The following is a 23,951-nucleotide window of genomic DNA, read 5'->3' on the forward strand; positions in this document are numbered from 1 at the left end:
TTAATGTATTCATAGGCCTTTTCTGAATTCCAAGTTTGATTGTATTGTTTTTATTTTTTAGTCTATTAATGAGGGGAATTTTATTACTAGGTCTTTTTAATAGAAAGACCTTTCAATTTCACACACATATACACATACGTACACACATATGTATCACACACAGTGCTAGGTTCAGTTTATTAATATTTTTCATAATTTTCATATCTATGTTTATAAATAATATTAGTCCATTTTTCACTTCTATTTTTAATAAATAAATTGGTAGATTTCTTTGAAACAATTTTTGCAAGGTAGTGATTATTTGTTCTTCGTACATTTGGTAAAATTTTCATGTAAAACCTACTGGGCTTGGAATTTTGGGGGATACATTTGGCTACTGTTTAATTTTATTTAATAATTTAAAGGGTAACACAGAGTCAGCAATTCACTTTTGTTTGTGAAAGGAAGAGCTTTTAGCCTTTTATCAGTGACAAAGGAAAAAACCAGGATGTATAAGAGAAAAAAAAGAAGAAAAAGGAAGGAAAGGAGCGAAAGAAAAGAAGAGGAAGAAAGAAGAGGAAAAACTAGGCAGTTTGGCAACAGTGAGTCTTGTTTTTTATTTTTGGGATAAACACACTGAATAACTTGTAGCTAACACCACAAAACAAGGCCAAAACTTTGGGAGTTTAGTTGTTGAATATACTTGACAGGCTATCTCTGAATAAAGTCTGCATAATATCCTTCTGTTGGCACCTTCGCTTTAGTTAGACAGGATATGCACTGTTTTACTCAAAAAAATTTTTCTTAGTTTCTTCTTTTTCAGTCAAAAGAATTTCCCAAAGGAGCAAATTTGACTTTAAGAATGTTTAGCCTCTGTGACGCAGAATCATCAGTTAGAAGTTTACTGGACATTAGACATGAGAAGAAGGAAAACCCATAGAAGAAAAATCATAAAAGTTATGAAAAATATTTTGAAGATATTTTGTATTCATTGTTTTTTTCTGAGACAGGGTCTGCTCTGTCACCCAGGCTGAGGGGGCAGTGGCGCCATCACAGCTCATTGCAGCCTTGACCTCCTGGGTTCCAACAATCCTCCTACCTCTGCCTCCCAAGTATTTGGGACTATAGGAGCATGGCACCACACCCAGCTAATTTTTAAATTTTTTGTAGAGATGTGGTCTTGCTATGTTGCCCAGGCTGGTCTCAAACTCCTGGGCTCAAGCAACCCTCCCACATTGGCCACCCAGAGTATTGGAATTCCAGGCAAGAGCCACTGCACCTGGCCTATATTCATTTTAAAAACTACTTTCTGCCTAATAAGCAGAGTAAGTCTCAATAATTAGTCTGATCAACTTCAGTTAACAAAGTGACTTTTTCACCTCTAATTGATTATTTTTGTTTACCCATCTATTAAATATTAATTATTACACACATTTCGTAGTGGCTGCTTAACAATCAAGGACAATTGTATTACCTGGGGCTATTTTAGTTAACAATTTCTTGATAATCTTTAAAATTTTGGTTTTTTAAATAATTAAATTTTGTTATTTAAGCCATAAGCAAGTTAGAAATTACACACTCTACTTTAGTAACTAGTTTAACTAGAGTAGAAATCCTTTTACAAACCAGTGAAATCCAATGTCAATGTCTTAGATCCCTCCCTAAAATTGTCGTGTCTGATTTCTCATAAGATCTAATTAGGAGGTTTCTTTAGAATATTTGGAAAGGTAAAATGAATGTATCCAAAATAGATGTCTAAATTTAGTTTGTCTGATTTTGGAGGGAGACAATCATAGCTAGAATTAAAATATTATATAGTGATTATTGCATTGCTTTAGAACAAAATAATTAAACTGAAGTTTCTGTTAGTATGCCCATGTCCCTTTCTTTTGTGGTATTCCTTGGATTCCTGTAAAGCTTTGAAAGCATCAGTGGCAGCAGGTAATTGTTGGACATGTTGCCATGTGCCTGTAGTCCCAACTACTTGGGAGTTGGAGGTGGGTGGATTGTTTGAACCCAGGAGGTCAAGGCTGCAGTGAGTTGTGACAGTGCCACTGCACCTCCAGCCTGGGTGACAGAGCTGGACCCTGTCTCATACATGTATGAGGGTTAATACTTTATAGGGTACTTTGAGGCCAGTTATCAAATTTAACATTTGACAGATGTGGTGGTGAGAAAAGATTTAAAGAGGACTATTATGAAAGAAAAGAAGAGAATGAGGACATGCATAATATGATAAAAATGCAAAGGTAAGTCTGATGGTCCATCAAGGATTTCAATCTGAAGGTTTTGGGAGGAAGCTCTCTACTCAGGAAGACACCTTCTTAATCCATAGAATTTTGAAAGGAATCTGTCTACTTTAACATATGACCTGCTTCTAGGGATCTTTTCATGAGCCTCAGGGTCAGATCTTCATTTGTACTTGATGCCCAGGCTATGGAATTCAAAGAATATTTGCACTAGGGCACATGTATCTGTAGATGTGTGTCCTGAAGCTTAAGGACAACATTTGTAATTAGGAGAACCTGAAGTAGTTCTTTCCAATGGGGCGTCAAGGCTCACTTTCGATACTCTTTTAACGTACTCAATCTTCCAGATGTACATCTTTCATGAGATGTAGATCTGGTGGCTGTTATCATTAGCGCAGGAAGTGAACTTGAGGACTTTAATATTTTTACTTTAAAATATCATGATCTTAGTTTGTTTTCCCAGGGCTTTAAGGAAGTTTCTGTTTATGGCTGAGTAGTATTCCATGGTGTATATTTTTAATCATTGGAGAGTATTGAATATATTCTCCACTTGGAAGGACAACATTAACATATTCATATTGTCATTAATGTATGTTAATATTTTCTTTCCAAGTGGGGAAAGTATTAACATATTTTGTGTGTGTAAATGAGCTTTAGTGTTTTGGTAAGGAAAGAGTTTGAATTAAACCAGGACATTTACACATTATTATTAATGCATATTTAAACTTTGAAGCAACTGAATGAAATTCACTTGTAAATGCACAAATCATCAATGGAGTAGGGTCCTAAGTCTTGCCCTACCTTTGTAGTTTTTAATTATGGAAGTATTTGGTTACTCATTGTGTTTCTTGGGGAACATTTTTCATCCCAATGTTTTTGAAAAGTTTCATCCAATTTTCTCTGTCACATAGATTAGTTTTTGTTAGATAACAATGAGAGGTCGGAGATTGGCTTTGGGTGACTTCATGTGGCACAATTTTTGAGATAGCATTTTTTTTTTTTGAGACGGAATTTTGCTCTTATCATCCAGTCTGGAGTGCAATGGTGCAATCTCAGCTCACTGCAACCTCCACCTCCCGGGTTCAAGCGATTCTCCTGCCTCAGCCTCCAGAGTAGCTGGAATTACAGGTGTGTGCCACTACGCCTGGCTAATTTTTGTATCATTAGTAGAGGCGGGGTTTCACCATGTTGTCCACACTGGTCTCAAACTCCTGACCTCAGGTGATCCACCTGCCTCAGCCTCTCAAAATGCTGGGTTTGCAGGTGTGAGCCACCATGCCCGGCCATATCTTTTCTTTTTTATATAAACAGCCAGCTATGTTTAAATATTATTTTATTATTCAGAAATCAGAGCAAACAACGAATGGTTTTATAGTACTAATTATGATTAAAACAGTAAAGACAGTTTAGCAAATAGGTGGAAAATTTTCTTTAGTTTTAAGAGTATATTTTTAAGGTTGGGTGCGGTGGCTCATGCCTGTAATCCCAGCACTTTGGGAGGCTGAGGCAGGTGGATCATGAGGTCAGGAGATCAAGACCATCCTGGCTAACACGGTGAAACTCCGTCTCTACTAAAAATACAAAAATTAGCTGGGCACAGTGGCAGCCTATAGTCCCATCTACTCGGGAGGCTGAGGCAGGAGAATGGCGTGAAGCCGGGAGGCAGAGCTTGCAGTGAGCCGACATCCTGCCACTGCACTCCAGCCTGGGCGACACAGCAAGACTCCGTGTCAAAAAAAAAAAAAAAAAAAAAAGAGTATACTTTTAGACATCCACTTCCCAGAAGATAAAGTAGATGTACTTTTTCCTATTCCTTCTGCTAAATACACCTAAAGGCTCTGGACTATAAATAAAACAATATAAAAGAAGGATTCTTAGAGGTGGAGAGGAGAATGCAGATTAGTTAGGGACCTTCAGATCTGAGAATAATGTGATGATGAGTTCTCTGGATTTTCTTTTTATTTCATATATCTCAAACTTGGAGCCAAATAACTCAGCAACACAGAAACACCAAATCACTCAGACCTCCCGACCACCCAACTCCCCAAGAAAAACTCCAGGAAAAAAAAGCTTGCTCTTTGTAGCCAAAAGACCAAGAAAGGGGTAGCTTAGGAAGAAGACTTTTTGACAATTGCTATTCTACTCTAGTCAAAAAACCACAGAAAAACTAGTCCCCACCCCCTGCCCCAACACAAGCAAAGGCTGAGTGGAGAGCTTAGACTTCCACCTTCCTGAAGTTGCAATAAGGTATCCTTAAACCTCTGCCAGGTGGTTTCAGAGAAAGTTAAGTGGGGAGCCAAGACTTTCTTCTTGTTGGCAGGTATCAAGAGTTCTCCACATCAAAGTGTCAGTAGAGATATTCTATAGAAAGCCTAGACTTTCACCTCCATCCAGCAGTAAAGAAGCGTTCCACTTTCTTACCGCTGTGGTAGTATCAGAGGAAGCTGAGTAGAAAGTCAGTACTTTCAACATTGCCTAACAGTATTGGGGCCACCTCTAACATGTGTCAGTGAAGACCCTGTGGGGACCATGAACTCCCATGCCTGCCCAGCACTTATGAGGAGCTTCTCCCCTTAGGTGTCAGCTGAGACCAAGTGGAGAGTCTGGACTTTTCTTACTCCATCTAGCAGTAGCAAGGCAGTTCCTCCCCTTGCCCTGTTGGAGTGGTGTCAGAGATAGTGAGCTAAAACAGTGTTTAAATAAGATCTGGCATCTCAAAACATAATACAAAAATGTCAGGTTTCAGCAGAAAGTTACTCGTTTTACCAAGAACCAGGAACGTCTGAAACTAAATGAAAAAAAAAAAATCAACAGATGCCAACTTCAAGATGACAGAGATTTTAAAATAATCTGAAAAAGATTTTAAATAGCAATGATAAAAATAGCTTAATGAGAATTTACAGAAACAATGGAAACAAATGAGAAAAATAGAAAGCCTTAGCAAGTATGCTAGTTTGCTAGGCCTACCATAGCAAAATACCACAAATCAAGTGGCAATAGGTTTTAGAGTTTAGAAGCTAGGGATCCAAGATCAAGGTATCATCATGGTTGATTTCTTCTGAGGGCTTTGAGGGAGGGTCTGTTCCAGGCCTCTCTCTCTCCTAGCTTGGGGTGGTTTGCTGGCAGTCTTTGGTGTTCCTTGATTTGTAGGCAAATCACCGTGATATTTGCTTTCATGTTCACATAGCTTTCTCCCAATGTGCATGTCTGTGTCCAAATTTTATCTTTTTATAAGAACACTGGCTATAATGGATTAGGGACCCAACCTACTCTGGTATGACCTTATCTTAATTAATTACATTTGCAACGACTCTATTTCTAACTAAGGCATGTTCTGAGAGACTGGTGGTTAGGACATTAGCCTATGAATTTCTGAGAGACACAATTTTAACCCATAACAGCAAGAAAACAGAAAGCTTCATCAAAGAAATAGAATATATAAAGAATAACCAAATATAAATGTTAGAATTGAAAAATATAATCATTAAAATAAAAGCTCAGTGGATAGACTCAACAGCCGGTTGGGGGAACAGAGAAAATAATCACTGAACTGGAAGATAAAATAATATAAATCACTCAACTTAAATAACACAGAAAAATAGACTAAAAAGAAATGAACAGAGCCTCAGGGGGCTCTGTTTTGGGACTATAACAAAATACCCAACTGTCATGGCATTGGAGTCCCAGAAGGAGACATAAAAGAGGGTGGGGGCTGAACGTTTTCTAAATTTGGTGTCAGATGTAATCCTAGATTCAAGAAGCTGAGTGAATCCAAACCAGATAAACCTAAATAAATCAGTACCAAAACACATCATAATTAAACTTATAAAAACTAAAGACAAAGGTCTTAAAAGCAGAAACAGAGAAATGATACCTAACCATGTAAGAAAACAACAATACAATTATAGAGGATTTCTCATCAGAAACCATGAAGGCCAGAAGGTAGTGTCACAATATTTTTCAAAGGTTAAAAAAGATACCTGTCAGCCTAGAGTCCTATAGCTGGTGAATATATCATGAAATAAACAGGAAATTAGGACATTCTCAGATAAGGGAAAAGACAATTTGTTGCCAGAAGATCTATCCTGAAGAATGCTGAAGGAATTTCTTTAAATAAAAAGGAAATGATAAAAGAAGGAACTTTGGAACATCAGCAAGGAAGAAAGAAAAATACAGTCAAAAATATAAATAAATACAATAATAGGCTTTCTTTCTCTACTAGACTTCTAAATTATGTCTGACAGTTGAAGCAAAAGTTATAACATTGCCTGATGTGGTTCTAAATACGTGTAGAGAAAATATTTAAGAAATATATTATAAATGGGGGATGATAAAGGAACACAAAAGGAGATAAGATTTTGATATTTCATTTGATGAAACCATATTATATCACATTTTTGTACACACACATATGTATGAATATACTTACACACATATATAAATATATATGTAAATACCTAAAACAACTATTGAAAAAAGTTATACAGAGATAGACTCCAAAACACTGTAGATAAATCAAAATGGAATTCTAAAATATGTCTAAGTAGCCCACAGAAAGGCATTAAAAAATAAGAAAATAGAGAAAAATAGAAAACAAAACAGCACACATAAGCCCTAAAATATTTTAATAGCCCTATAACTGTTAAGGAAATTACACTCATAATTTAAAAACTTCCCCACAAAAGAAAGCTCCAGACCCAGAAAGGCCTACTGGGAAATTTTCAAAGGTGTTTAAAGAAGAATTAACCCCAGCTCAGTACAATCTCTTAACTACACTAAATGTAAATGATCTAAATATACCAAGTAAAGGATAGAGATGGATAAAATGAATTTAAATCACAATCCTTCTATATGCTATCTGCAAGAAGCTCAATTAAGATTCAATGATATAATCAAGTTGAAACTAAAAGGAAGGAAATGGTTATATCATGCAAAAATTTTTAAAGGAAATCAAGACTAGCTCTGTTGATATCAGATGAAGTAGACTTCAGGGCAAAGAATATTATCAAAGACATAGAGAGATGTTATATAATGAAAAAGAATCAGCTTACCCAGCAGGTATAGCAATACTAAATGTATATACACCAAAAAACAGAGTTGCAAAATGTGTGAAGCAAAAACTGAAGGATCTAAAAGGATAATTAGACAAATCCACAAGTATAGTTGGAGACTATTGTTACAGTTGGAAATATCACTACAGACATTAAAATATCCAAAAATAATGAGATATTACTAAAGACTCTACACATAAATGTAACAACTTAGATGAAATGGACCTTTGAAAAACACAAATTACTAGAACTCATCCAATGTAAAACATAATTTGAATAGTCCTATAAGTATTAAGGAAATTACATCTATAATTGAAAAACTCCCCCAAAAAGAACTTTCCAGACCCAGATAAGTTCACTAGAAAATTCTCCAAAATGTTTAAGGAAGAATTAACACCAGGTTTATACAATCTCTCCCAGAAAATAAAAGAGAGAATACTGCTTAACTCATTTTATGAAGTTCATGTTACCTTGACACAAAAAACAGAAATAGACAGTAGACACACACAAAGACACCCAGCCACCCCAGAACATACAGATTCACAAATAAAAACACAAAAATATTAAACTAACATTAACAAATAGAAGTCAACAATATTTAAAAAGATTGTACACTGATACGGTTTAGATATTTGTTCCCTCCAAACCTCATGTTGAACTGTGATCTCCAATGCTGGAGATAGGGCCTAGTGGGAATTGTTTGGGTCATAGTGGGGGATTCCTCATAATGACTTGATGCCATGCCCTTGGTGATGAGTGAGTTCTCACTCTATTAGTTCATGCAAGAGTTGGTTGTTTACAAAAGCCTGGCACCTCTTCCCTCTCTCTCTCTTGCTCTTCTTGCCATGTGACACCTCCCCCTTTACGTTCTGCCATGAGTAAAACTTCCTGGGGCCTTACCAGAAATCAAGCAGATACTGGCACTATGCTTGTAGAGCCTGCAAAACCGTGAGCCAAATAAACCTCTTTTCCTTATAAACTATGCAGTTTCAGGATTTATTTATTTATTTATGTTGTTGGTGGCGGTGTTGTTTTTGAGACAGGGTCTCATTCTCTCACCAAGACTGGAGTGCAGGGGCACGATCATGGCTCACTGCAGCCTTGACTGCTGGGCTCAAGTAATCCTCTCACCTCAGCCACCTGAGTAGCTGGGACCACATGGTGTGAGCCACAACACCTGGCCAGTTTTTTAATTTTTTGTAGAGATGGGGTCTCCTTATGTTGCCCAGGCTGGTCTTGAATTCCTGGGCCCAAGTGATCTGCCCATCTCAACCTCCCAAAGTGCTGGGACTAAAGGCATGCACCATCGCCCCTGGCCTCAGGTATCACTTTATAGCAATGCAGAACAGACACCATCACCAAGTGGTGTTTATTCCAGAGATGCAAATCTGGTTAATTATTCAAAAATCAATTAATATCACTGGACATGGTGGCACATATCTGTATTTCCAGCTACTTGGGAGGCTGAGGCAAGAGGGTCACTTGAGCCTGGCAGTTTGAGGCCAGCCTTGGCAACATAGTGAGATCCTGTCTCTAAGAATAAAATTTAAAAAGTCAATCAGTGTAATTCACCATATTAACAGACTAAAGATGAAAAATCTCATCATCATATCAATTGACTCAGAAAAGTATCTGACGATATTCAACATCCATTAATGATAAAAATTTTCTGAAAACTAAGAGTAGAGAGGGACTTCCTCAATTTCATAGAGAGCATCTACAGAAAACCTACACCTAACATTGTACTTTCCCTTTAAGATTGGGCAAAGGCAAAGATGTCTACTTTTTTTTGAATGTAGGTTTTTATTAAATGGTATGCATCTGTGACAAGATCCCTGAGCAAATAGGCCAATGTATGTTCAAAATACTTTCTTTTTAAGATTTTCCAGGCTCTGAAATGCAGCATTTTTTAAAGTGCAGGTCACTGGTAGTCCACCTGAAGATACCCACTCTCAGCACTCTTATTCAACATAATGTTGGAAGTTCTAGCAAATGCAATAAGGCAATACAAAGCAAACATGTGCACAGATTAGAAAGAAAGAAAATGATCCCTATTTGCAGATGACATGGAAAATCCCAAAGAATATACAACAAACCCCTATGGTTATGGAAATATTTTGTATCTTGACTGCATGCTAATATCCTGATTGTGACATTGTACTATAGATTTGCAAAATGTTACCATTGGAGGAAACTGGATAAAAGTTATATTGACTCTTTTCTTATTATTTCTTAGAAATGCATGTGAATCTATAATTGTCTGAAAATAAAAATAATTAGTTAATTGAAAAGTATATCTTTAAAGTAGGTGTTAAGGCTGGGTGCGGTAGCTCACACCTATAACCCCAGCACTTTGAGAGGCCAAGGAGGGCAGATTGCTTGAGCTCAGGAGTTTGAGACCAGCCTGGGCAATATGGTGAAACCCCATCTCTACAGAAAATACAAAAATTAGTTGGGCATGGTGGTGCACGCCTGTAATTCCAGCTACCTGGGAGGCTGAGGCAGGAGAATCACTTGATCCTGGGAGGCAAAGGTTGCAGTGAGCAGAGATCACGCCACTGCACTCCAGCCTGGGTGACAGAGGGAGACCCTGCCTCAAAAAAAAAAAAAAGTTTTTAATCTAAATAACTGAGTTTGGTTTTCTTTGGATGTTAGATTGTCTCCAATAGGTAGCTCTTAATTTATTTTAGAATTTTCAGTGGAGAGGCACATGAATAAGTTAGAAAACTCCTTTGTTTCCATAGCATGCTGAAATCATGGATAATTCCAAAAGCAAAATATATTAGTGGTATATTTACTCTTAAATATCTGGGGAGGGGCTATGTTCATACTGAGTTATCTCAGTAGAATTAGAGCAGAATATTTTACATTAAAATACTTATAAATTATAACATATAAGTACAAAGAATATCTTATTCTTAAGCTCTGAATCATCTCTAAATATTACATTAGGATTTTCATCAGAGTTGAACATCAGTCAAAAGAGAAAGAGAAATACTTAGAGTGTGAACAACTCTTAGATTTCAGCAGAGATTTTCTCTTATTTGCAAGAGAGAAAAAAGGAGCCTGACTTATGTTAGCACAGTTTTTAACAGGTATATAGGAAGAAGACAATAAAACAGGAGACTCAGGCTGGGTGCGTTGGCTCATGCCTGTAATCCCAGCACTTTGGGAGGCTAAGGCAGGTGGATCACAAGGTCAAGAGATCGAGACCATCCTGGCCAACATGGTGAAACCCAGTCTCTACTAAAAATACAAAAATTAGCTGGGCATGGTGGCACACGCCTATAGTCCCAGCTACTCGGGACGGTGAGGCAGGAAAATTGCTTGAACCAGGGAGTTGGAGGAGGTTGCAGTGAGCTGAGATCGTGCCACTGCACTCCAGCCTGGCGACAGAGCGAGACTCCATCTCAAACAAAACAAAACAAAACAAAACAAAACAAAGCAAGAAACAGGAGACTCAGATATCCTGTATCCATTGAGAAAATTATCATTACTGTGAATCTTTTTTCTCTAGTGGCGATTGGACTTTTCTGTAACTTGGTATTCTGCAGTTTGTTTTATTTGGTTGCTCAGGACTTAAGGTGCTTCTTTAATATGAAGAAATATATTTCTTTAATTTTGTAAAAATTTCAGTTATTATACATTTGAATACTGCCACTTCCCACCCACCTTGTTCTTTACTTCTGGAACTTCGATTTATGTGTGTTGAGCCTCTAATTCCATAGAGTATTTGCGAAGTCAGAAATGTAACATATACTCATTTAACATGATCTCGGGTTCATCGAGGAATAATTTATACATAGTAAAGTGTTCTCTTTAGGTGCTCTGTTCGATGAGTTTTGACAAATGTATGCGCTCATGTGAGTGCTAAAAAGATGTCGAATATTCCTATACTCAGATAATTTCGCTAATGCACCTTTGTATTTAATCCCCTTCCCCCACATCCAGTCCCTGGAAACCACTGATCTGATTTCTGTCCCTATAGTTTTACCTGTTCTAGAAGGTCATATAAATGAAATCGTAGAGGATATAGCTGTTATTTGGCTTCTTTCACTCAGTGTAATGCTTTTGAGATTCACGCAGATTGTGGCATGCATCTGTAGTTCATTCTTTTTATTGCTGAGTAGTGTTCCATAGCCTGAGTGTATCACGGTTTGTTGATCCATACTAGTGGTGGACATTTTAGTTGTTTCTGTTGTTGGCAATTTTGAATAAAGTTGCCACAAACATTTACCTATGGGTGTTTTTATATCTCTTGGGTAAACACCTGGGAGTAGAGTTGCAGGGCTGTTATGGTAACATCTTAGGTGTGGGATTGCTTATGGGTACGATAAGAAACAAATAGCTTTCCAGTCATTGTACCATTCCATTCTTATCAGCAGTGTATGAGAGTTCTAGCTGCTGTGCATTCTTGCCAGCACGTCGTACTGTTAGTTTTAAATTTTAAAAGAGTTCTTTGGTAAAGTGTCTGTTTAAATCTCTTGTCAATTTAAAAATTGAGTTTTGTGCCTTTTTATTATTAAATTGAGTTCTTTATAATTTAAATGCATGTCCTTTACTAGGTATATGTTTTGCAAATATTTTCTCCCCTTCTGTAACTTCTCTTTTCATTTTCTTTACAGTATTTTTCAAGAGCATACTTTTTTATTTTTAAGAAGTCTAATTTAGCAGTTTTTTTCTTCTATGTTTTGTGCTTTTTTGTTTCCTAAGTCATCTTTGCCTAACCCAAATTGATAAACAGGCCGGAGGGGAGGTGTCAGTGTTCCCGGAACAACGATTATATTCATTTATTGGCTTGAGGCTTTCAGGTAAGGAAGATAGTGTAATTTCAAAACTGCACTTGGTGCAGATCTACAGATGCCTTTGTCTCAACATCAAGGCCTGGATACATAACAACATTTCTTGCTGCTTCCCAAGGCTAGTGGTGGGCAGCCTCTGTGTATATGTGTGTGTGTGTGTGTGTGTGTGTGTGTGTGTGTGTGTGTGTGTGTGTCTGCGAAGGCATAGAGCTCCTTCTCCTTAGTGCAGGCTTGTAGCAACATTCCCTCTCTCTGCGTGAGTGTCAGAATCCTCATATCTGACCCTAAAGTCCCCACCCCCACTGCCCTGGTAGGATTAGCTTCCCTCTATTGTACAGACTTTTCTTTTCTTTCATTCTTAATACTTGACAACTGGACATTTCTCTGTATTTTAAGCTTCAAGATATATTTGGAAATACTTTTTATACATATGTCATCCAGTATTTTATGTTTGTAGCAGGTAGAGGCCCTCCTTATAATAGGTGATCCACCACATTGCCAAAAATTCTCTTTTTTTTTTTTTTCATGATCAAGTAGGGTTTATTTTTTTAAGTGCAGGGATAGTTCAACATTATAAAATTTACTAATGAAATTATTTAAATTGAATCACTTGAAAGAATGTGTGTATATTAATATGTGTTCTATAAATGTATTAATAATTCTGTTTATACATTTTAATAAAATAATCATTTCTCCTCTGCATAACCTAGAAATAAAAATAAATCTACTTAAGCTGAAAAAGATTTGTCCCTGAAACTTATAACGATTAAACCCTTTTAATGATGAAATGTCAAAGCATTTATTTATTTATTTATTTATTTATTTTTTATTATTATTATACTTTAAGTTTTAGGGTACATGTGCACAATGTGCAGGTTAGTTATATAGGTATACATGTGCCATGCTGGTGTGCTGCACCCATTAACTAGTCATTTAGCATTAGGTATATCTCCTAATGCTATCCCTCCCCCCTCCCCCCACCCCACAACAGTCCCCAGAGTGTGATGTTCCCCTTCCTGTGTCCATGTGTTCTCATTGTTCAGTTCCCACCTATGAGTGAGAATATGCGGTGTTTGGTTTTTCGTTCTTGTGATAGTTTACTGAGAATGATGATTTCCAATTTCATCCATGTCCCTACAAAGGACATAAACTCATCTAGAACTAGAAATACCATTTGACCCAGCCATCCCATTACTGGGTATATACCCAAAGGACTATAAATCATGCTGCTATAAAGACACATGCACACGTACGTTTATTGCGGCACTATTCACAATAGCAAAGACTTGGAACCAACCCAAATGTCCAACAATGATAGACTGGATTAAGAAAATGTGGCACATATACACCATGGAATACTATGCAGCCATAAGAAATTCTCTTCTTGAAGACTGTGTTTTCTGATTAAACCCGCCCTTACAATTTAGAATTTAGTCTCTTTTTTTTTTACATTTATTTAGTTATCCTTCAAATGTTTTAAATCAAGTGCTGAATTGTTTTCAAAAAAAAAAATGGGAGATGGATCCTCCTTCTTGAAGCTTATAACTTTTATAAAATCCAAAGAAGTTCCTTTAAAAATTCCCCTCCCAGACAATTGCATCCCCCACCATCTAAGTCTCTGTTATTCAATTTTCAATTTCTCTTCCTGGTTACATAGTTTGTGCACTTTGGTTTTACTCATTAATTATACCTTTTCTCCTTGACTTACCAGAATCATTAAATGACCACAGGATTTTCCCTATTACTGCATATTTAAAAATCTTCTTTTTCATCAAATAATAGTATAGAATATCAGAATAACCTGCATATTTGCTGCATTATGCACTTGGAGATTTGTAGAGAACAGAAGAATAATTTTTATTTGAGAACAGACAAATAATTTTTTATTTCATGTATTTCCGGTTCTGTTTTAAGTCTGGAGTGATTATGTGGGAAGTATGAAACACGCCTCAACCCACAATGGTCTTACTACCTGATTGAAGAAGATAGGCTTTTAAAAGAAAAAATCTTATAATGCTGTAATATGAACAGCATGTAATGAAGTGCGGCAACATTGACTCATAAGTGCACAGAGGTGGGGACAGCCATGGAAGGATGAGAGGTTGGGTGAGGCTCTCCAGGGCCCTCAGAGCCCTAAAGACACTGAAAGATTTGGAATGACAAACAAAGAGAGACGCTGTTCTGACTGGGAAACAGCCTCAATAAAATACAGAGTACACATGGAATATGAGGGCTCGGTAAAGGGACCCTCATGTTCCCCACTTCAGTCACAGAAAGTAAACAACTCCCAAAAAAACGTTTTCTGCAAATAAAATAACCAGTACTTCTCTTGAGGGGGTCCACAAGGAGCACTTTTACAGATGGATGAATTGGCAGCTATGTTTTGTTTGGTAAAACAGAAACCAGCAGGCAAACATCCTGATATTAACTCAGGAACATCTCCAGCCACAACATTTTCATTTGTTCTTATGTATTCTTAGACCAGATGAAGTGGATTTTTCCCTTACAAAGGAATTCGGAATATATACTAAGGAAACCATTCCCTTCTGGGATCCAATCTAGTCCTTGTTTGGGAAACAAAATGTGAAACATATCCAGGTGGCTGACAGAGAAGAGACATCCTGACAATACTCTTCAGAAGGCTCCCTGGATCCTCCCTTCCTCCATGTCATTTTACCAGCCCTTGAAAATGTATTTTTCACCCAAATATGGATACTTATATTCGCATTCTTTAAGCAGTCCTAGTCTTAGTGAGAGAAGGCATGCGTATACCATCCCAAGCATGCACTGCAGAACAAGAGATCAGTGTGCTTCCCCTCAAAGGCCTATTCCCACGGGCCTTTCCCGTGTCCCCTCTTGTCACCACTACTCATATCTCTATATTTCACACCAAAGCCAATGGAAGCCAATGGAAGTTCCACATTCTGCCTAGATTCCGTAAGGGTCTGATCATCCAAGGGCAAGAACAAATTGCTGGCAAACAGTCACACACATGTTTGTAATCACTGACATTTGCACTGCTACAAATAAAGAATGCATTCCTCCTACACATGTACATTGAAGATGGTTAGGAAAATCTGTTTTGAGTTAAGCTTCTTCTCTTTGATATGCATTTCCAATTACTAACCCAATGCTGCTTTAATTTTGTTTGTAGGAAGCTGAACTGACATGAAACAAAAGAAGTCCGTTGTTTTGGATTGAGTTCCATACTTGGCTGGCCCAGAGATTGATCTCACCACCATTCAGAGATCCAAGAAGAAGCCACCTGTTGGATTTAAGAAAACCCAGTAAGATGTTGCTACTACGGTTTTTTTTTGTATGTGTGTCTCTGCAGGTAGAAACCTAATTAGCCAATAAAATGTACTTTTGCATGAGAATTAAAGTAAACTTTGTCTCAAATATGAGGAACTATGTCAGTCATACAGCAATTGTATGGCAAGCCTAAAGGATGGTCAGCTTTAAACAAATTTCCACAGGTAGGCCCAGGTTTCCTATCTCTTTTTTAGTGTATCTTTCTTGCTCACAAGTACCTTACTCTTTCATTAACTCCTTCATTCAAGTCTCCAGCCCTTAATCAGCTCCTTCTCTCACCTTCCCTGCCTGAGCATCTCTCCTATCATATTTTCCCATCTAGACCACACATCTGCCACTGCTCCCCTCATAACCACCATCTCACTAGCCAGGGTTGACTCGGCTCTATGCACAAGATATCTCTGACTAACTCCTTCCTATAAGCTGAGACTACCATCCATCAGCATATCTTGGACTTGGTTTCCTAATTTTGTTCTTCCACTTGCCTTTATTGCTCTTTTAATTCTATTCCAATGGTTTGTCTGGTGGATTGTTCTTTATTGCTACCCATACAGGATGGAGACATTAACACAGGAATTAATTTATTCGGCATTTTGCTCCCTGTTTATCCCCAGATAATTCTTCAGTATGGAGACAGGTTGGTATTTTTGGGGTACTGCCATCTGGGCCTCTGCCATCCATAAACAAGGGATGGGGGGTGTGGATGGAAAAAAGAAAAATGACTATGCTGATTTCTGAAAATTACTGAGATTGAGAAAACCAAGGTCTCACATGGAATAGTTGTGTTAGATCCCAACCTGGATAGTAAGTCTTCAGTATCGTTTCTCTGAAGTCATTTGGGTTTTAATAAGGTCAAAATAACCAGGACACTGAAATCGGTACTATTGCCATCAATAAAGAATAGACAGCATTTTTGGCTGTCATCATTAGCAGGAGGACAGATTGATGGTATTCTGTCCTAAAAGCTAAGGACCTTCCTACTTCTCACTCAAAATCTTTTCCTTAATTATATTTACCTGAATTGTTTTGTAGCTATTGGTCCTTATATTCTGTATTGGAAACTAAATAAATCTATTTCAATCTCTTAACTAAGATTTATAATAATACAAATTTATTTCTTAGTAGTCTATATTTTGGTTCAGAGTGTACTGTTAGGAAGAAGACCTATTTGGAGGGTTGTTCTCTACCCATCTTTTTGGGAAAGCAGTATGGAAGAACACTGAACCATTAATCAGAAAGGAGACACAATTTCTTTTTCTTCAACTTGACAACCCAATTCTCAACTGCAAGGCAAGAGAAAAAAGTAAGGCACATCTGTTCCATCCCCTGCTGTCTATCTCTACACTCTATTCTATAGGTTGAGATAAGAGAGGCTAGAAATAAGATGTTGATCTTCAATTATATTTTTCATTCATTCATTCATTCATTCATTTCCCATGGGAAAGATTGAGGCCAAGCAGGTGAAACAAGGTGAAGAGGATGAATGGAAAAGAAAACATATACAATATTTAGCCTCCCAAAGTGGGGAGTGAGGCACTGGTGGAGAAGAAACAGTGGGTTCTCAGCTTTGGACAGATAAATGCCTGAAGCTAGTGTCTGCCTTGAGATAGTTTTGCTCTTTACCTCTCTAAGTACAAACAGCAGATGACTCAAGTTTGAGCAGAGAAGTGGGCAGAAGTGTTTGTTCTCTGCCTCCAGATGTCTCCAGTGATTGTCTGGCAAGCCGCCACACAGGAAGACAATTGACTGAGTGGTACATATTCCTCATATTCTCGCATTTCTAAAAGTCCCAGTTTATTTATTTCTAGTAATTGGTTCTCTGTCATTGACTGAAAAATATATATTATTAAAAAAAACTTTGTAGAAGGCAGGCTTTGCACTTCTTTGCTTTTGTGCTTTAGAAAGCAATGTGGTATTTTCTAAAACATTACTGGTTCCACCCAAACACTTTTTCTTGGAGATACAATTAATTCAGGTTAACATAACTGAACAAATATCCATTGACTATTTGTCTGTAATATAGAAGAGGACTTCAAAAGGTTCTTGGAAAATGGAATTAAAAGATAGAGGCCAGGCATGGTGACTCATGCCTGTAATTCCAGCAGTTTGGGAGGCCGAGGCAGGAGGATCATCTGAGGCCAGGAGTTCAAGACCAGCCTAACCAACATGGAGAAACTCTGTCTCTACTAAAAAATACAAAATTAGCTGGGCGTGGTGGCACATGCCTGTAATCCCAGCTACTTAGGAGGCTGAGGCAGGAGAATCACTTGAACCCAGGAGGTGGAGGTTGCAGTGAGCCAAGATCATGCCATTGTACTCCAGCCTTGGCAACAAGAGTGAAACTCTGTCTCAAAAAAAAAAAAAAAAGAAAGAAATAAAAAATATAAACTTGATTTCTCAACATAAGCTCTATGTAGTTTAAGACACTTATATAAGTGATGGTATCAGCCATTTTAGTCCATTCCTAAAAAACTGATGGACCTGGGAATTTAACCATGTCAATGTAGTCTTTTTTACATTATTAACTGAAAAAAAATAAGTGCTCTTTAAAGATATTTTTAAGATTAGGAAACAAAAAGAAGTCAGAAAGTGCCAATCAGGACTGTAAGGCCGATGCCTAATCATTTCCCATTGAAATCCTCATAAAATTGCCCTTGTTTGATGAGAGGAATGGGCAGGAGTATGTCGAGGTAGAGAAGGATTCTCTGTTGAAGCTTTTCTGGGAATATGTCTGCTAAAGCATTGGCTAACTTTCTCAAAACACTTTCATAATTAGCAGATGTTATCATTCTTTGGCCTTCCAGAATGTCAACAAGGAAAATGCCTTGAGCATCCCCCAAAAAACTGTTGCTATGACGTTTGCTCTTGACCGATCCACTTTTGCTTTGACTGGACCACTGCTCCTTCTTGGTAGCCATTGCTTGGATTGTGTTTTGTCTTCAGGATCATACTTCAAACATAGTAGAGCCATGTTTCATCTCCTGTGACAGTTGTTCAAAGAAATGTTTCAGGATCTTGATCCCACTTGTTTAAAATTTCCATTGAAAGCTCTGCTCTTGTCTGCAGCTGATCTGTCATGCAATGTTTTTGCACCCATAGAGTGGAACGTTTGTTCAACTTTAATTTTCAGTCACAATTGTGTAAGATGAATCACTTGAGATATCTATGGTGTTGGCTATTGTTTCATTTGCTAATCATCTGTCCTCTTCAGTTTGGATATAAACAAGATGAATTTTTTCTTTCAAATCGATATGAATGGTCTGCTGTTGTGGGCTTCATTTTCAACATCATCTTGTCCCTTCTTAAAACGAGTTATCTATTTGTATACTGCTGATTTATTTGTGGCATTGTCCCCATAAACTTTTTGTAAAGCATCAGTGACTTCACCATTCTTCCACCCAAGCTTCACGATAAATTTGATGTTTGTTCTTCCTTCAAGTTCAGCAGAATTCATGTTGCTCTGATAGGGATGCTTTTCAAACTGAGATCTTATTCTTCTTAATAACGCAAACTAGATCCTATTCATATATGTATAACAAGTTAGCACAAGTTTATTTCAGTGTAAACAAGTTTTGAAATCTATGCATAGTTTTTTCATAATATGCATTTCCATGAACTTTTTGAAGAACCTAAATGATATGTGTGCTGTTATAAGCAGTTAGCAAGAATTTTAACCTGCAAATAAATATATTGAGGATTATATTTTCTGTGCCAGAATAATTCTACTTCCTGTGTTTAGGAAATAACACAGTAAAAAATGTACTTTGATATATTTTCTATCTTTTTTGAACAAACAAAGAATTGTGATTTCAGTTTCATGTGTTTTTTTCTGAGGAGCTGTAACATGTCCTGGCAAGTGACAGTCTATAAAACATCTACTTAGATTTTACCTTCGTCTTTGAAATAATAGCCTGACCATGTTTCCAATCAACATGTCTGCAGTCAGTGCCAATTTTCCTTTGTACTGTGTATCTTTTAATGAAAAGATAAAGCACTAACCTTTTTTTAAATCACAAAACACCTCTACAAGGAAATGTACTAAAATATCTATACAAAGGAATATATGTAATATCTATGACTAAGACCTATGAGCAGATCACTAAAAATCAAACTGGAGATAAAGCCAGAAAAATGCCCAAAGCCATTTGGAATTTTCTTTCATCTTAAGCTGCTTGTTGCATTTCTGGATGTGGTGGAATTTCCACCCAGTTTGTACCTTTCTATTCCCTGTTTCAACAACAAAATCCACATGCAGGCACATCTTTACAGAATTGTTAAACTGTATGCATTTGCACTCTCTTCCTCTTCAAACCCAAATAGTACAATCTCAAATTCTGCATAGCATCATTAAAGTATTCTATAATTAAACCTATAATGATAGGTACATAAGAACAGGGAGTAAAAATCATAGATACAGCCTGGCATTGTGGCTCACACTTGTAAACTCAGCACTCTGGGAGGCTGAGGCAGGAGGATTACTTGAGGCCAAGAGTTCAAGACCAGCATACACAACATAGTGAGACCCTATTTCCATGAATTTTTTTTTTTAAATTTTCCAGGCATGGTGACATGTGCCTATGGTCCCAGCTACTCAGGTGGCTGAAGCAGGAGGGTGGCTTGATCCCAGGAGGTTGAGGCTGCAGTGAGCCAAAATTGTGCCACTGCATTCCAGCCTGGGCAACAGATTGATACTCTGTCTCTTAAAAAAAAATCATAGGTACTTCCAAAAAAATGTTAAATCAACTAAAAAAGCATCATGCAACTTTTACGAAAACTAACCTAGCTCCTTGCAGGCAAGATGATTGCAAAGATTTTCAGAAGTCTGATTATGGGTCACAAAAGAAGCGTGTCTCACACATAATCCTGTTCTGGGTGGTTAAGGAGGAAGGAAGTGTACTTCATCAGTGGAAGTAATAGAGAATGGAAAAATTATACGGTGGATGGTGCTGTGTGGCTTTGTGAACTACTTTGCTGCATTTTCCCTTGAGTGTGACAACATTTTTAATGTAACTGTGTCTTGCATCTTGCAGCACAAAACCCCTGAAAATGAATTTCTGATGGTTGAGAATGAGTCTCATGAGGAAATCAGGAAAATTTTTAAAAATATGATATGAATAGCTCTTACAATGGATCTTTAAAAAAATAAAATGTGTTTTGAAAGAAAGGTTTGTTTGGGCTTATCTCGCCACAGGACTGTCTGGGTTTCTACCCCCAGTGGAAAAGCGACGCCGCTCTGGCTTCCCGCCTCCTTTTGTTCTGTGGCAATCATCCATCCACGTCTGCAATGTGCCTACAGTTTCCAATCACACATTTCTTTCTTGCTGCCACTGTGGAGTTAAGGCATATGATAGCATTTGGAAGAAAATAAACATCCCTTGTAATAGGCCAATATGGCAAACCCTGGTGAGTGGGATCTATCAAAAGCAAACTTGGGTAATGATCAAGGGAGAAAATAAAACCTTTATGCTTGGCTGCTGAGAGTGGTGACTTCCAGCTAAGCTGTTCTTTCATTTTATTGTTAGGGTGAGTTCAAGTACACCTAACGCCCCAAGGGGATCACATCATTGAAAGACTCTATACTTAAAAGAAGAAGAAATTCTAAAGTTATAAACATATCTAACTTGGAACCATCAGGGTATTCCATATTTTAGGGCATTTTCTTTTCAAGTTCTCCTTCAGTTCACATAAAAGCCCTACTTCTTTGTTTTTCTTGGCCAAAGGATGGGGCCCTGGACAAGAGTTCTGGAAAACCCTATGGAGGCCTTGGGAGCTTCCCCTCCTGGTTCTGGCAGCCGGCAGATGCCTGTGATGCTATCTATGCCTGTCAGTTTAATCTCACAGCACTGCCTAACAGGCACGACATCGTCCTGGAGTGTTTTTACTGGAACTGTTTTAATGACTGTGAATAATATTTTGAAAGACCCAACACCTGATCTTCCATTAGCAAACCTGGCTATTTTGCTTTTAAATGTCCAAAAGAGCCAATTATCCTGCAAATCTGATTCAAGTGTACCAGATTGAATTAGAGAAGTGCATATTTCAGGAAACTTCCCTTGCATTCCAAATCTGTCCAGTTGAGGTAGGGTTTTTTGGTAGAAAACATTTCCTTTTTTTTTTTCAAACTGTGTCTCATTTCAGAATACTTACAATATCTCTCGCCCTTGGTAACAGAGGGGAGGGGTTCATATGTTGACATCCAACTTCCTGAGAGGTGGTGAGAGACAAAATCTCCCCAACCTCCTTACCCAACTGTAATGATGAAAGATGTACAACAAAATGATGTCTTGTTTAATGTGGGATTTTATGTGCCACTGGAACATAGGCAACATCTAGTGTGAAATAGCTTCTGCTTCAAACAGAGGGCTACTATTTTGCCCTCTGTTTACTATGTTGCCCAGGGTTACCACAGTCTTGCTAGAGTTCCAAGCACGGTGGTTATCAGCAGAGATGGATGCCATTGTAAGGAGCCTGGAAATCCCAGGTGTAGGTACTGAATAAACAAGAAAGATACTGTAATAATCTCAGTTTTGAGGACAAGGGAAAGAAACAACCACTGAAGAATTTTGATAAGAGGTTTTTCTAGTCTTCAAACCATTTTCAGGAATATTTCAGCAGGGTAGGACTTAGGGCCACTTATTCAGCCTCATGATTGGCCAGTTTCTGTCCATTCCTGCACCTTTTCTCCTCCTTCTCTTGTGGGTAGTTCTCTCCAGTTGCCTCTTCTCTTTGCATATCCAGGACATGCTGATAACATTAGTGTTTCTGCAAAGATATTGATTTTAACAGGGAAAGGAGATGGGGTCTGGCATATGGTAGATAATCAATGTTGGTTGACTAAATAAAAGCCAAACTTCATCTCCACTGACTTTATTACTACTTAAACTGAACATTTAAAAAAAGAATTAGTCTTGGACATGATGCAACATTATCGCTGAGCCAAACTTTTTTACTATCTTGGGTTTTACAGCCTTCTTATCCTTCTGGTTAAGTGAGAGCAGGCAACTCCATCTGGCATGTAAAGAACAGGAAAAAATTTCTATGGATTTTTGTACCTGTTTATTTCTCCTTGTACATGTTGTAGCTACTGGTAGAATATTTGGATTTTTGCCAGTTTGTTAGAAGAGTAAATTTTACTTTACATTTACTTTTTATGAGCAAGATTGAGCATCTTGTTATATGTTTAAGTGTCATTTGTGTTTCTTTTTAAAATAATTTTTTATTGTTACCTCTCGCCCATTTTTTTCTATCAGGTTGTTGGTCTTTTCTCCACTTTTAGAAGCCTTTGTAAATTAAGGATATTAGTTAGCTCTTTGTGTTTGTTACATGTGGCAAATATACTTCTCTAGATTGTCATTTGTTTTATACTTTGCTACTGTAAATGTGTTTTAATTTCACAGAGCTAAATTTATCACTATTTCTCCTTGTTGCCTCTGTGTTTTGAATCATGATTAGGAATACTTATGCGTTTTCAGGTAATTAAGAAATTCATCTCTGTTTTCTTTTCATATTTGTGTGGTTTTATTTTTTACATTTCAATCTCTAAACTATTTTGAATTTCCCTGGTGTCTATTAAAAGAAATATATCCTATATTATCACTTTTCACATTGCTATTGAGTTATCCCAATATTATTTGTCAAGAAGGCCATCCTTTCCCCATTGATTTGAAATTCTGCTTTTTTACATGTATTAAATTTCCACATACAACCATGCCTATTTCTGGATTTTCTATTTTATCACATTAGTTTGTATGTGAACCAATATTATGCTATTTTTAATTATATAGACTTTATCATTCATACAGTAACAATAATTTGTAATGTCATTTTATACACAGTAGGAAAAGTTTCCCCCCACAACCAACCCACTGTGCTCCTTTCCTGGGGCTTTGGTAGTTATTATTGCTTGTTTGTTCTTCCAAATGAACTTTGTTACCACTTTCTCTAGCTTTAGAGATAAAAGACTGTTGATATTGTACTGAGATGGCATTAAGCTTGTTAATCAACTTAGGGATGATTTACATCTTTACGGTAATGAGTTTTTCTGCCAAGGTATACTACATGTCTTCCCATTTTCCACTAAGTAAGCTCTGTAGTTTTTAGGAGTGTTTTATGATTTTCCTCATATAGGCTTTATATACTTCTTAATATTAGTGTTAAAGTTATGCCCAATGTTTTCTTTTCTAAATGTAAATAGAATCTTTCCCATTATAATTTCCCATTAATTTTCAATTGATTTTTGTTTTACATGTGAGAGCTATTTTTGAAAGTATCCATTTAAACTACTATAATAAATTATCTTATTGTTAATACTGGTTTTCCACTGATTTATTTTTTAGGGGGACACTACGGATGTATAATTTTATCACATGCAAATACCTCTTTTTAATTCTTAGACTACTAATTGCTTCTCTTGTCTTATTACATTGGCCAAAATCATCAACATGATATTGAATAGTAGCTCTAGCACATTTTAGAAAGCTATTCACAAAGAATAAAGTTGATTGCTTTGGGAACTTTTCCTCTTTTTTCTCACTTTTCCCTCTTCCTTCCTAGAAAGA

At 37.1% G+C, this 23,951-nt stretch overlaps 2 long non-coding RNA genes across 3 annotated transcripts in view; one reads left to right on the forward strand and one right to left on the reverse strand.

Moving 5' to 3' along the window:
• Positions 1–23,951, forward strand: part of LOC107976313 (uncharacterized) — a 107,260-nt gene that overhangs the window by 35,067 nt on the left and 48,242 nt on the right. Inside the window, exon 2 of one of the 2 annotated variants that reach the window (XR_010159564.1) lies at positions 15,236–15,368. This is a non-coding gene — a long non-coding RNA (uncharacterized LOC107976313). Of the gene's footprint in view, positions 1–15,235; positions 15,369–21,823; positions 21,881–23,951 lie in introns of those variants that run through there. The other variant, XR_010159563.1, reaches the window with a different exon arrangement.
• Positions 15,061–22,137, reverse strand: LOC134810870 (uncharacterized). The gene is made up of 2 exons (XR_010159562.1): positions 21,541–22,137; positions 15,061–15,346 (listed from the first exon to the last, which is right to left on the reverse strand). It is a non-coding gene; the product is annotated as an uncharacterized LOC134810870 (long non-coding RNA).

The sequence above is a fragment of the Pan troglodytes genome, chromosome 7, assembly GCF_028858775.2.
Source record: "Pan troglodytes isolate AG18354 chromosome 7, NHGRI_mPanTro3-v2.0_pri, whole genome shotgun sequence".
Lineage (NCBI taxonomy): Eukaryota > Metazoa > Chordata > Mammalia > Primates > Hominidae > Pan > Pan troglodytes.